The sequence below is a fragment of the Ictalurus punctatus genome, chromosome 15, assembly GCF_001660625.3.
Source record: "Ictalurus punctatus breed USDA103 chromosome 15, Coco_2.0, whole genome shotgun sequence".
NCBI lineage: Eukaryota > Metazoa > Chordata > Actinopteri > Siluriformes > Ictaluridae > Ictalurus > Ictalurus punctatus.
In genome coordinates, this window is record NC_030430.2 from 17,071,476 (window position 1) to 17,087,250 (window position 15,775).

General features: G+C 36.4%; 1 long non-coding RNA gene across 4 annotated transcripts; it reads left to right on the top strand.

Annotated features, from left to right (window-relative positions):
• The first annotated feature begins 483 nt into the window (after positions 1–483).
• On the top strand, positions 484–9,038 carry LOC108276127 (uncharacterized). Of its 4 annotated transcripts, none has more exons than XR_008398019.1 (4): positions 484–685; positions 1,669–1,784; positions 3,548–3,609; positions 8,422–9,038. It is a non-coding gene; the product is annotated as an uncharacterized LOC108276127 (long non-coding RNA). The 4 variants fall into 4 exon arrangements; XR_008398018.1 differs by having other exon boundaries at positions 3,548–3,599; XR_008398021.1 differs by having other exon boundaries at positions 1,742–1,784.
• Positions 9,039–15,775: the final 6,737 nt, after the last annotated feature.

The following is a 15,775-nucleotide window of genomic DNA, read 5'->3' on the forward strand; positions in this document are numbered from 1 at the left end:
ATTATTATTAATTTTTGGTAATTTATTATTATTATTATTATTATTATTATTATTATTATTATTATTATTATTATTACATTTTACGGTTTAGCTGTAGGTTTACTTTAAGCACTGATATATAATTATCAGACAAAACATCTCAAATATAGTATTTATTTCTTTATTTATTTATTTAGTTGGTTGGATGGTTAGTTAGTTAATCAGTTATAGTGCACATATGGTATGTATAAGTGAATATTTGCTTTTTGACTAAGACGCGATAGTACATAAAATAAATATTTCAATTATCCTGTTACCTCTGATACTGATGGACCAAACTGTCTTACCTTTATCTCTTTACTCTTTCTTTTTCAATCTTTCTACATTTCTCCTATCTTTCATCTTGTTGCCCCGCTCCCTTTCCCTTTCTCTCTCAGCCCTTCCTCTTTCTTTCTAGGGGGCGCTCTCTGCTCTACAGGAACATGCCTTGACTTGTACCGGCTTGTCTGAAGACAGCTCGGGTTTGTGGTCAACACAGCAGTGTGTGTGTGTGTGTGTGTGTGTGTGTGTGTGTGTGTGTTTGTTTGTTTGTTCCCTCTGCAAACTAGCCCTGACTAGGGTGAAGACAACTACACAAGTCTCGTTTCTATCGGTGTCTGTGTGTCTGCCCTGTGCAGTGGATTTACAGCTTTAAGCCCTGAACTAGGTAAGATACTTTTGGGGTGTGTGTGTCATTTCACAGGTAGTGTGAACACCCTTTTCTCTCTACAATTGCTTTTTAGTGTCTTTCTTACCACCTACAGTGTGGAATAAACACCAAACATGTTCATTTGTGTCATATGTCTCAATTCCACAGAGTAGGTGTTAAAGCTGTAGGTGGTAATCTAACACCAGGTTTTAGTTTGTTTACATTTCGAAATAGTTCATTCAACACTGTGGGTGTCAATTCTACACTGTAATAAGTAAATGTGAACACTGTAATATCTCATTTACGTTCTCTGTAGGCGTTGAGGCAATATGGTAGGTGTTAAATCTATACTGTAATAGGATCGTTGAACACTGTATGAGCTCATTTAAGTTTATTAAATGTTATAAGAGTTAATTCTATGATGTAGGTGTTAATTAAACTCTGTAGAAAGTGGTGAAATAACACTGTAATTCAATACAGTAGGTGTGCATGGAACTCATATACATCATATACACTTAAACTGCCAATATATAGGTAAATGTATTGTTTGCAGGCATGTAATAATGTTAATCACAGCAGCCGTAATATTTTTTAGTAAGTCTGAGGTGTTCATGCTGAACTCAGCACTTCAGTTAAGGCTTATGTATCTTTCATGGCCGCCATGTTCATTGAAGTGTGAGTTTATACCTACTGTCACCTCCGCCAGCCTCAGCCCCTTCCCTGAACAAATAGCACCCATTTGAGGAACAGAGGAAATCAATTTGCTTACTGGAAAAGTCCATCTAAAACTTTTTTTTGTAGCACTCAGGGCTTAACAAAGTGAAGGAATTGCCAGTCACTGAGATCACTGTGTGTGTGTGTGTGTGTGTGTGTGTGTGTGTGTGTGTGTGTGTGAGTGCGCGCATGTGTGTGTGTGAGTGTGTGTGTGGGCGTGTGTGTGTGTGTGTGTGTGTGTGTGTGTGTGTGATCATAGAATGTGGTTTGTGTTTTTTATTCAACAGCAACATTGTCGGTGGTTGTCCCTTCACTGGAAAACCCCAACTTTACCATAATTCACTCTGTTTCTTCACGCAGAGAGAGACAGTTAATTTGTTCCTGCAACCCAAAGAGACATTAGGTAAGTTAGCAGATATTTTAACACAGATAGAAAATTTATTTTAGATTTTTTTTTGTGTGTATAATTGTAGAACAATTTAATCTTCTAAAATATGTTCTTTTAAATGGATTTCGATTGAAATTCAGGAGTTTTCAAAGCAGGAAAAATGTCAATCTTTATAAATATGTCCCAGAAATGAATTTATATACAGTATATATTAATGTATATAATTATATTTGACATTTTAAGGATTTGATGTTAAAATTGTAATGCAGTCCATTATTTGAAAAACGTGCAATTCAATATCCCATAATATAAATTTAAAATAACATTAAAATTCCCATAAACAGTTTGTTTTCCTATTAAGACCTTTACAAGACAACAAAAGGTAATAGTAGGATATATAATATTTATGTGCATTAATATTTTGGAGGCAAAAAAAGAATCTTTCATCCAGTTATATAGTGACTGGTAAGGGAACTGTGACAATTTTGATATTGAGCCATAAAGTTTTGACCTTCAGTTAGGATAAGAAAAAATATTTTTAAGTAATGTTTTGCTGTGTTATTATAATATTCAGAAAGTAAGACAGAACGTTTATGTTAAAATTATATTGAACAAGCTATAAAATAAAAATAAAGATATAATCTGAAAGTGATAATAAACAAAATATAAAAAAAAAAAATACTGCATGATGTAGATCATACTATGATTACATTACTACGTGTTGAGCTTTAACATATTATTTCGACCAAAAACCATTCTTGTCTGTTGAATCACATGAGATTGGTCAGGATGGCCACAGCACACCATAAACATGGGTTATTTTTTAGAAGGCTCATTTGCATACTGCAGCTTTCTGTGATATCAGTATTGAAAATGAGGCTATATTATGTTAGTGTGTGGATGGTTATATCAGTTTTATGTCACCACAAGCAATGTGCTGATGTTAGTAGTGTATTTTTCTGGCTGAAAGGTGAGGTATTAAATTTTTAATGCTCTCCAGTTCCACAAATAGAACTTGCATTGATCACCAATCTCTTGAGGTAACTGATACTGTTTAGGAATGCAGTGTTTGCACTTTGTCTTCCCAGATTGTTCCTTACTGTCTCCTGTTTTTGGAGAGGAACAGTAGCGAATTTCTCCCTTGTCAGTGATTTCAGGCACGAGAGTGTGCAGGCTACTGTCGGAGTTCCCACAAGAGATTTTTCATCCCGTGTTCATTTTTTTAAGAATGACATATTTCGGAAGAAACTGGGGGATACAATTTTATTTCACTTTAGAGAGTTCTTCTTTTCAGGCATTTCTATTTAGAGTGGCACTTTGTCCTCCTGAGCTGTCGCATCAAATCCCAAAATCTTAGACATTAAGATTTAAAATAAAAATTTTAGTGACACCCTTTGTACTGCTTTACAGCCAGCTTTGTGAGTGACACTGTGTTTTTTGGGCAACCCAGACGCCAGATATTTTGCAGTATGCTTTTAAAAAATGTCTTCTAATCTCTACAGTGATATTTAGGTCCATACTCAGGGTCAATATATTTTTTAATCATATATCGTTAAAATAAATATATGAAACGCAAACATTCAGCATTTTGAAATGAACGTAGGGTATATACAGCACATGCCTCAGGTGACAAGTACTTTCCCTTTAAGATGATTAAGCGTGTGGAATGTCTGGTGTACGCTGTGGTAGAATGGACAGAGTGATAATATATGCGTATGTGTGTGTGAGAGAGAGAGAGGAAGAGAATAACAATCACTCCCCATACTCTTCTTTCACAGCAGTTTCACCAGATGTCCTTGCAGTGACTGAGAAACTAAAGCAGGCACAACGGTGAGCTCATGTACGCATTATTATTTGTGCCTCTTTGTGTCTCTCTATTCATTTCTACATCTTTCCAACTTTATTTCACTATTCCATATGGCATAGCTTGCTCAGTTTTCTGCTAACCTTCTAGTCATGACCACATGTGACTTGGGTGCCCGATGTTAACTTTTTTAGTAAACAGGAACTTTAGAAAAAAAAGAAAGAAAGAAAAGGCAGTAATATTTTTACACCAAAAAAGGGAGAAACTGTATCTAAAAAGATTTTTTTTTTATTCCTGAGAGTTTCATTTTCAACCACCAGACGCAAGATTAGCCTCCTATAGCGTCACTTTCACACTGTAAAATTTAGAGTTATAGAGAATGACTCAGCATGTTAGGAATGTCACATCCTTTATATCAACCTATTTTTGAGAGTAAAAATGGGAATCGGTGAAGAAGTCATGTGTCAGAGGTGTGTAGGCGCATACGCGCGCGCACACACACACACACACACACACACACACACACACACACACACCGGTAGCAGGGCTGGGGAGTGCCAGCTGGAAGTCGCATGCTTTTCCCCTACTTCCTGAAGGCCGGTATTAGGGATTACATCAGGGTTAAGGCAGCATGGAATTCCTGTCGTCATGTGCCCTCGTCTGCCTCATGAGACACGCGCACGAACACAACGCTGTATTTTGGCAAGTGCAGCAGAAAGGGGATCACAAGGTTTTTGATTGTGTTAGCGCCTATGTATGTGTGTGTGTCTTGGGGGTGGGGGGTGTTAGCAATGGTGGTTGTGAGGGTGTAAGTCTTGCATAGTCTAGTCCAAAACCGTCACACTTATATTTCCCTTTGCTGTGAGGAAAGGTGGAAAGATTTCATGTACGTGGTATCTGGCAAAGAATGATGGTTTTATGGCCACAATATGTTTATGAGGTTGTGTTTATGAGCATGATGTGTTTTACTCCACCCTTACCCCGAACTGTTTCAAGATCTATTCAGTGTCCCTGTTGGCTGGATCCACCTGTAATATGTGATCAGACAAGTGGCATGTCAGCTCACATGCTTTTCTAGTCAAAAGAGTTCTCCACCTCAAGCAGGCGTGTACAGAGGTGATGTACAATGACGCAGCAGCACACCTGGCACTGCACAGCCAACAGGGTGTGTGAAATATGGAAATGAAACATAGACAATTGAACAGGAGGATAACTAGAATAGAAGTGTGTCTAATATTTATTTAACAGAGCTTGAAATTGTCGTGCGGAGAACAAAACATTGGGCATGTCATTATACATTAAGAGAGTTTACGCTTACTTGGTGTGTTGCTCAATTCAAGATCAGTTTCAGTTTGATTCTTCCAATCTCCTACAGTCCTTGGCCGAAATGACTCTTGAATAAGGCAGTAAGCAGAGAAGGAACTAAAATAGCCTGCTAATTACAAGTGTGTTTGCTCAAGCACCGATAACACATCTGGCCCCTGGAATGTTGTGTCAGCAGTTATCATAAAACGTCATGAATGGTGCCTGACTGTCCGATACATGGAGCCAGAACAACCAGCCACAGAGGTGGATAAAGTTACCGGTTGTTTCTTATCAGTACATTATTGTCCTTTGCAATGATTATACACATTTTATTACCTGTGCTGAGCATCCCGTAGAGTCTTAAGCTGAGTGATTAGATGAGTATTTTGATGAATCACGGCTTTCATGTGATCCAACGACGTAAATAATGTAGGTTAAAAACAATTACAGACCAATCATTAACCATGTTGCATGACCAATTCATTTAAACATATTGCAATTGCTGTATAATCACAATCACAGTGGAATTGCAGTATAGAGGGATTTTTTTTCTTTAGCATGATAAATATTTAGACTCTTTAATCCGAGCCGGTCAATATTCAATCAATATTTCAACCTAATCTCAAAGTACTGCTTCTGTCATATATGTGTAATTAACCATGGGTAAGAAAAAAAAAAAAAAACAGACAACCTGTTTACTTCCAATTCACTTATAATGGACATTTAAGGGCAGTTGTTCAGTTACATCACTACATGTTTACAATCCACATCCATACCTTTTACACTCTAATGATAAATGCCTTATAGAGTTTTATCCAGCTTTTCAATACTAGGACATGTAATTATGTAATTATGTATTACATTTAGTTACAGTATATAAAACATGAGATTTCATATCATTCATGAACACATTCTAATTCCCAACAACTCCTTCCATAATTATAAGTGAGTTTCAGGTTTTTCAGGTTTTTCATTCTTTTCTCCGTGCGAACATGGAAAATCTCGTCTGTGGTAATCACTTACACATCTACTATACAGATGTAATACATAGAGATTACTTTACAAAATGGTGACATTTTCTATTAATTGATTTGAATATTAATACATTTCGATGAATTAATTGAATTGACGAGCACAGATCTGAGACATAGGGCATCGGTGTCTGATTTATGAGACTGTCATGCATCATGAAAAACAAGCATGATTCGAGCACAGTTGATGAAACAGCTACAGCTGCAGGGATGCAAGCTCCCGCCCACTATTTGAATGCCATATGAATACGACAAGCCGCAGTTTAACCTCATATACATTTAATTCACATGAAATACACCCTAAAAATAGCGATATTAAGCCAATAAAAGGAAAGCATTCAGCGGTTGTTCAGGATCTGAAGAAAGAGGTGAATGGAGAGGAGAAAATAAATTTGAGTGAAGCTGAGTTAGAGGTGTTAGTGGTCTTATCGAAGGCCTCAGAAACAGTATAGACGTTAAGCACAGAATGAGATCTTAAAATAAAATTATCAATAAATTAACGTCTGAACATCTGAAAGGTTTGGCCTTTCCAAATGCTTTTTCGTTTTTGATAAAGCTGTTTAAAGTCAAAATCAGGTAGAAATGTGAACTATTTATAGCTAGTTTTTATTTTTTAGCTTTATTTGAATTATTTGATTTTTTTTCTTTATTTCCCTATAAATATTGTTGAGCTGAGTTTCCATTCAGAACAAACCTTATTTCCTGTAAATATAATCCTGAATAAAATGAAACGGTGAAAACCAGACTAACAAAATGAATAAACTGTGCATGATGTGTTTTAGTGTTGAAATTAGATTGTGTTTTAACCTAAAAAAAAAAAACCCCACCACAATATCCAAGCTTGCTTGCCTATCCAAACCTCTGCGCCCAGGTCAGTGTTTCATGGTGCCTCCTGAACACAAATGCATCACAAATTACTCAACTCAAGAGCTAATCAGCTGATAAAGATCCGCCTCCGCTCATTCTGATTCATACTTACAAACAGTGACACTAAACCCCATTACCTATATAGGCTATTAGTTCAAGGTTACTGTGGTTATGACACTGTTCGCTATATTTCCTATTGTTATTGATATTGGTATTAGTTCAGGATGTTGGAAATTTACACCCTCTGTATAGATATTTGCTGGTACAGATATTGATAGAATTTGTGTACTCCCATTCGTTGGTCATACACAACTGTGATAAATGAGGGTCACTGTTTCAGCCTGGGATTTACGAGCTTGCAGTTGCTGACTGTGAGGGTAATGAATAAAGCTTGGCTACATTGTCCTTGGCAGGCCCTGATTCTCTCTCTCTCTCTCTCTCTCTCTCTCTCTCTCTCTCTCTTGTTCATCCTTTTCTTTCCTTCTCTATTGTAAGTGAGAGGAGCAGGCCGGCTTCTGTCAGCTGTGAGACCTGGGTCTTTGTCAGAGCAGTAAAGCGAGAGAGCGAGAGAGAGAGAGAGAGAGAGAGGGGCAAGTAACCTAAAATAACCCAACGGTGGGGAATACCAGCTGATAAACCTGAACGCTGTCTCTGTGGGTGCTCAGCAAATCATAGCCTGGGCTCTACCACTTTCCTCCCTCTCACACTCCTACAGCATGTTCATGTCAGCCACCTTTCTTAGAAACACCAACACATGCACACACACAAACACACACACAAAACCATACTCCCTCATCTAATAAGTTCTTTAAGGCAAATATAGTCTGAACCTGATGAACCTGGATTCAGCATTTATTTGTGAACAAGTGAGTCACCCCTTTTTATGAGGTTGAGAAGGCGATCATAGTTTATAGCCTAGAGAGACACGTTGGAAAAGGACTGCTATTACATACACACAGTCGCAGGAGGCTCTTTTGGAGCCTTTGAAAAACTTTTTTTTAGACTCTCTAGTTTCTTTCTTTTTTTTAAAGATCACATCCTTTTTTATCTAGGGGGTCAGAATGTTTTGTGGACTGTGTAACTAAGGAGTGACTATAGATGCGACATGGGCATTGGACACACACACACACACACACACACACACACACACACACACACACACACACAATCAAACAAATTCAGAGGAATATTTAGATCATGTTCCCTGGACTGGTTGTCTTGTATTAAATTTATTGTATTGAATTTGATTATATACTGGTTCCTATTGATTCTGTGTATTGACATTGCTAATGATGTCAGAAAAATGTATATAAAAAGTAATGTGTAAGACTCTGGACTACCATGATACGTCTTTATAACTGTAAACAGATAGAAGAGGGCGTGACAGTGTAAGCGTGCGTACTGAAAATATAATGACAGTCATTTGAAGTGTTTAAAGTACCCATATTTTGCATATTGAGTGACACTAAATTAGCCTAGCTAATTAGTGTAGTATGTCCTGAGCTAAAATAGCTTTATAGATCATATCTCATATGAAACATATATCTGTTATAGTATGTGCCACAAGTGCTGTGTTCCCCAAAAGTTAAAAGGAATCATGAAACCTACACCACTTTCATTACTTTTTTTTCTTTCTTTTACACAGAATAAACTCATCATCCTTCAAGACATCCTTCAAGACTGTTACACCATAGTGTGAAATGTCTGCACTTCTCCGTCATCAGCTGCTATAGCAAAATATTTGGACAGTCAAGAAACAGCTCATAAAAACTCCTGCTTGCTGACACAAACGCTTCCAGGAAGTAGGATGTGTACAGTATATCCGGTCTTAAGGTACGAGCATGAGGAAAGTAAAGAGGATAAGTTAAAAGAGTTGAGGAGAAGGAGGAGACGAGAAGAAGAGGAGGTGTGTCAAGAAAAGTGGCTTACTGTGAGTGTTTCTCTGGCAGTGTCTTAGCTGGTTGTTGTGAGGAGTGAGAACGAAGCAATCAGCAAGTATACTGCCGCAGAAACTCGTCACCATGCAAAGCCCGTCCAGTCGCATTTGCAACACGTTCACCTAGAGAAAGAAGGATCTCCATCTTATCCCATCAGCCTCCATTTCAGGACTGTTCAACACAGTGATATATTTCTTAACATTTGCACTTCAATTTCTCATTTCTTGTGTATTTGTAGTGTTTCGTTCTGTAACATATTATTATTTTGTATTGTGTTCTGTCATTTCTATGAGTCTCTCTTGTAATAAAATCAGCTGAAACATGCTGCTCGATTTTGCTCTTTGACCAGCAAGGCCTGTCACCTGTTGCAATAAACAGCAACTGCTTTTTTTTAATTAATCATTTTTTATAACATCTTTTGACAGTGGCAACCTGGCGATAATGCGGGCTCGGTGGCATCCTGGCATGCTGAGCATCTGCAGTTGTTTCACTGCGACTGTCGACACTTGGGTCTTAATAAAGTAGCTGCTATGTAACACGTCTCTCCTTTTAAGCTGTGATTGCGTTAAGTGCACCACTTTACTGAAACATAGTAACAGAAGCCAGACATCCATTTGGCTGTTCCAGAGAGCCTTTTTATTTATTTATTTTTAAAGATGTTAAGTCTGTTTCAGCAGATTACAATGATGAGATTCTTAAAGGAAAACACCGCAACACAATAAATGTGCTTACTGTATATCGAAATATTTGTGATGTGCTCAGCAATTCTGGTGCTGATTTGTCGGTTGGCGCCGTATTTATGTTATCGCCATGAGACGTCGTCTCAGGAGCATTGTTAGCACAGTTACAATGGTCTTCAATAGGAGAAATAATTCAGCAATATGAACAGTGAGAATGGTTAAGTATCAGAGTCTGACTGTTATCAGAATCGTAATCACTTTATTGGACATATGTACAAGTGCACAGAAATTTATCTTGGCAGATCAGTGCAGAAACATAGAATATACAAACAAATAACATAAACAGACCTACAAAAGTGTGGATTATAAAATACAGGGTGTCTTAAAAGTCTACATACATAGAGGAAATTAAGGCTTTTTAGCAAAATACCTTCTAAGTTTTTCATACTTAGATTATGGGGGGTTTTTTCAGATAGCCTTTAAGAACGCCTTTGACAAAAGGAGACTGTGTTTAAATCATTCTCATGACTAGATCAGGAAGCTGTCACAAGGTTGCAAAGGACTTTATTAGGAAACATGGCAAACACATCACAGAACACTGTTGCCAAACTTATTAACAAATCCATTTTAACAAAGATTGTCAAAAAATTAACAGTGTTGTGGACCAACCGAGAAGTGGACGTTTTCAAATATACACTGATGAAGATAAGCAATGGAAACTTTTGGGACACCCTGTATTATATAATAAAGACAATACAAATACAAATTCTGCATACAACACTATATGATAAATGGAAGAATTTACAGACTTTCAGCTGTTTGCAACGAATAAATCGAACAAAAGTAATTGAAATACTTCAACACAATGAATGCTTCAAGTGGTTTCCCCAAATTCAACTGAAAATGCAACTTCTCCAGTTTCAAAATTATTCAATCCCCTGAATAGAATCCCTCACAATAGCACAAATATGCAAAACAGGTGTTGTTTTAATCAAGGGCTTCATTAGTTGCAGCAGGTTTGCTTGAGCTGGAACACATGAAATACCTGAACTGGCTAAGGGTAGAAAATTCACGAAATACCTGGACGGGGCAGAAAAAGGAAGCTATCAATGGCTGCAACCAAATATCTGAGAAGGCAGTTTGTGAAAAACCCTCAAGTGACTGCAAAAGACCTGCAGCAAGACCTGAAAACTGTAGGTTTCAGTCAGCACAGTATGATACATACTAAACACAGAAGGTTTCCATGCAAGAACTCCAAGATGTACACCACTACTGATCCAAAAACACAAGAAAAGTCAGCTCAAAATCACATAAATAAGCCACAGAAGTTTGGGGATTCTGTTCTGTGGAGCTATGAAACAAAACTTAACTTTTCGGCACGATGGATCAGCGGTATGTCTGGAGGAAGAAGAATGAAGAAAGAACACTCTGTCCACAGTCAAGCATGGTGGCGGCTTGGTGATGCTCTGGGGATGCTTTGCATCCTCTAGCACTGGAAACCTGCAGCATGTGGAAGGCAAGATGCATTCGTTGAAGTATCAGGATATCCTAGGAGAAAATGTCATGCCGTCTGTGAGGAATCTGAAGCTTATCTGAAGCTTGGGCGTCTGGGGACCTTCCTACAAAACAGTGACACTAAGCATACCTCAAATTCCACCAAGGCTTGGTTGCAGAAGAAGTCCTAAAAGATTCTACAGGGCCATCACAGTCACCTGACTTGAACCACATAGAAAATCTCTTTTATAGAAGGCCGTTGCAGCACACAAACCCAAGAATATTACTGAACTGGAGGCTCATGAGAAATAGGGTAAGATTCATCAAGCTAGGCATCTTGTTTGCAGCAGGTTATAACAGCAAAAGGGTGCTCTACTAAGTACTAAAATTCTCCATGAAGAGGTTGAATCATTTTGTTAATAATTAAGTTGCATTTTCAGTTGAATTTGGGGAAACCACTTGAAGCATTCATTGTTTTGAACTATTTCAATTGCTTTTGTTTGATTTGTTCATTGCAAACAGCCAAAAGTATATACATTTTGACAATAAACCTGATTTGCAATGGGGGTTGAATAATTTTGATTGCAACTGTATTTGTTACAGATGGCTTGTTGAGAGAACTGACGACCTTTTTTTTGCGGTCGGGGGGTTCAGATGTTGTGTGGTACTGGGTTTGACGGAGAAGAACCATTTACCTGGGAGTTTCTGAAACTGTTTTTTGGTGGTGTTGTTGTTGTTGTTGTTGTTGTTCATAGCTCAGTTCTTCAACCTGATGTCATGCAGCTCCGGAATTGATCGCTGCTGCTGACCAACCAGCATTTCTGCTGTGCTTTCTGTCTTTAAACAAGAGGAGGCTGAGCTGAACCACACAGTTATGGATGAGGTTAAGATCTCAGTGATGGATCGGTTGTACTAAAACAGAACCTTTTGAGAAGTGTTAAGTTTCCACAACTTTCGTAGAAAGAACACTCCTGAAAAGAGTAAGTGTTTCTTTTGTTACTCATCTTTTTTTCCGTGATATTCAGTGTCACAGATGAAGAGCTGAGAGAGCTGGACAGATTAAAAGATTAAAGTGCTGCTGCATTGGTCTTTTTAGGTAGAGATGAGGCAAGTGTTGAATCCCACTGGTGGCACTATGAGCAAGCAAAAAAACGCATTATGAGTAATGTAGGAAACTCTTAGGCAAAGTGAAAATAGATCAACATGTCAGTGAAAGAAGTTTAGACAAAAATATTTTTAAAAATCTAATCTGAATTTCAATACAAAATCTTGGATATCACTGAAGATAAAAAAATATATATAAAGTATAAAGTATATAATATGAGTTATGAGTGTGTTCAGTGATGTGTGCGGTAAAGTGGAATTTTTTTCTGATTGTGTTCAGTGATCTGCTTGGTTTTCCTTACGAACAGCAGGTTTTGTAAGTGTGAGAAGTATCTCCTGACAGTGAGTCAGAAGGGGCTTTTGGTGGTGAAATCATTTTATGGTACTGATGTGCCTGTGCTTGAAATAAAGGAAGCTCGCATTCAAATCTGTGTCAAAGATGACTGAATTTCTCCTGTATTTGACTCAATAAATCAGTTCATTTGTTTAAGAAGACCTTCACTAAAGGTGAGATCATTTCTATATGAAATGAGAGAAACTTGTTAATGTCACTCAAATCAAATTAATATCGAACTAAAAAAAATACTCTAATATTGTTTAACATTATCTTGAATGCAGAAAACGTGCAAGCTTGTGAAGAAAAAAATTATACCCAACAGACCAGATTTCCTAGTGACACACTATATAAAATCCATTATATCTTAAATATATACTGAGATTTATAAGTCATTTATGGTTGCTTTTGTGTTTGTTGTTTATACTTTATGTCTGACATTTACCCAAATATGTATAATGCCATTTAAACACATACAATAAAATAATGTCAGTTTTATAAGATATACATTTACAATGGAAATTATTACAGTAAAGTAATATCTGAGGCCTTTAGCATCATTTCATGCAAATACCACCGAATACATACATAAAAAACATGTACTTAATTTTAAAAATGTGTATTGGTTAACTAAATGTGACGGTGGCAAATACAGTATGATATGTTGTACAGAGTATACACAGAGCAGACGTACAGTCTGATTTCTCTAATTAACAGCAATCCCAGTTTAATCGCTGAACCTAATTCTGATTTTATTTTGTGAATTGTCTACAATTGTCTGGATTTACAGACTACATAAATCTATCTCGTATATAATTCTAATAGTATTATAGGCTACTAATACAATATTGTAATACTAATTCCATAAACACATAAATACTTAGGACTATTCATGGAGTAAACAGTATATACTCTTTAAGAAATAACAAATGTAAAGTAATGCATTTCTTTAATCAGTGATTCATAGTAGAACTATAATATCACAATAGATCTAGTTCTTATTTTAAGTGTACAGAATGTGTAATTCTCTATATAGTACAACATATGTCATGCAGCATGCTTCCAGTGGAAAATCTGCGCCAAAATGAGAGGACAAAGCACGGCTCTCGGCTTGAAGAACCTATGAAACGACTATAATTAGTCTGTTTTGACTTCTTTTTGTGGAAACACACAATTATGCAAGACACAATATGGTAGTGTATAAAAGGTTAAGACACAGAGATAGTTGATTCTCAGGCCACTGTAGCAATAGGTCTGATGTGAATATTTCTGGTGTAGAATTCAGAGGCAAAATACAATGATACTTCCTACAGCTATGTATGTACAGCTTTGGAGAATGAAAATGAGCCACAGCATGACACCCACACAGGGAAAATTGTACAGTAAAACAGGCCTAACATATGTTGGTGCATGTTTACAAAAAAAAATCTCTCTCTCTCTCTCTCTCTCTTTCTCTCTCTCTGATGAGATGAGATGATGCATTTGCTGCAGAGTACAGCACAATGAAACACTGCAGCTCTTCAGGAGGCGAGGCTCTGCATCGGCCTGTAGATAACTAAATGAGGAGGGGGTGATTTCACCTTCAATGCATCAGTGAATCTGCAAACTCAGTGATCTGGCCACTGGAACCCTGCTCACTATCCTTCTTATATAGCAAGCAAAAAATGTTCTGTTTTTTTTTTTTTTTTAATGAAAGAATACAAGGGCATTTATATCTGCTTTTTTTCTGAATCCAGAAAGCCTGGAAATACTTTTTTCATTCTTTATGATCCGTTTAAAAAATAATAATAATAATAATAGCAGCATCACAGTTACCCAAATGAATGTAATATAAAGCTGATCTTCTTGAGTAGAATGTATCATTTATTCATACTAATAAAACAACAAATGTAGGTCATGTCAAGTATATTCATAAAGCAGAACTGCTATAGCCTACAGTTAGACAAGATAATTGAAAAGACATGCAAAAGAATTTAAAACTAAATTCTTTCGAAGCATAATGTGCAATTAAAGACGAAAGTAAAAGTGCATAAACAACACAAAAGATAATAAAAAGCAAGACACTGTGTCAAATAATATTAAAGTCCATATCTCCATATCACCCTGTCCAGGGTGTACCGATGCTCCCTGGGATAGGCCCCAGCTTGCCCGTGACTCTGAAGGATAAGCGGTATAGCAGATGGATGGATGGATATCTCCATATCAATTTTCATTAGCTCACAAAAGACTGATGAGGCTAGACTGATACTGATACTGATAAAAAGAGATATTGGATACTATCTTTCTATAACCTAGCCTACCTCTTTTCTCTTGTGTTTCTTTTTCTGCATTTCTATATTTGCACATATCCATGTTCACTAAATGTATTCATCTTATTACTAAAAATAATTTAAAAAGTAACAAGAATAGATGATATTAAATTAAAACAATGTTCAACTGCTTGTTACATCTAAAAAAAATTTTAAAAATTAATTAAATAAATAAATAAATAAATAAAAAGATATCTGTTCTAGTCACCTTTAGGGAAAAATAATTAACGTACAAACTATTTCCAAAATTACAAAGTAAATGTTTATGTGAAGCTTTTGGTGCAATTACGTCGGTTCAACGAGTTTCAAACATACACTATATTCACTTATGTGGAAATACAGGTACAAAAGATGTACACTGAAAGGGACAGTTTAGTATCTTTTATTTATTTATTTTATTTTGATAATGTTCACAGAATTAGCCTGCATCTGTATTAGCTGAATATCATCACACAATTTAGTGATTCGGGATTGAAAGCTAAGAAGAGTAGGACCACTGGAGTAAAAAAAAAAGAGAGAGAAACCATTATAAAAAATCTAATTGTTTCCACTACAGATACCATTACAAACCATCAGCCATTATCAAATGGTTTCCATTACGTAGTAGAAAGTATTAAGGACGTAGGTCCTTAATGTTATCCACTAGACATAACATGCCACCAATAGAAATTAACAAATTACCAGTAGAGACCGACAGGGACCATTACAGGTTCCATTAAAACCAATACAAATCCCATTATAACCATTAAACCCATTATAAACACTACAAGGGTTTATAATGTTTGTTTGTTTGTTTATTTATTCAGCAGGGAAATCACTGTCTGTCTTTAAAAATATATATAGACTACATTTATAGTTATGGTTACATTTTCTTCCCATTTAAATAACTCTAAAATGAATCAGTCATGAAAAGTAATACATTTATCTCCTTCAGTTACTGTGTACATTCACTTCGGCGCTGTGAAAGCGCTGTTGATTTAGCCTCATGGTTTATCACGCCATCTACTGTCCACTTGGTATTACTACATATGGAATAACTTTATTATTATTATTATTATTTAAATAATCAATAATAAATATATTAACATATACAGTGTAATCATTTGCAGTTAATTGTTTCGTTTATTCCTTTTATATATAA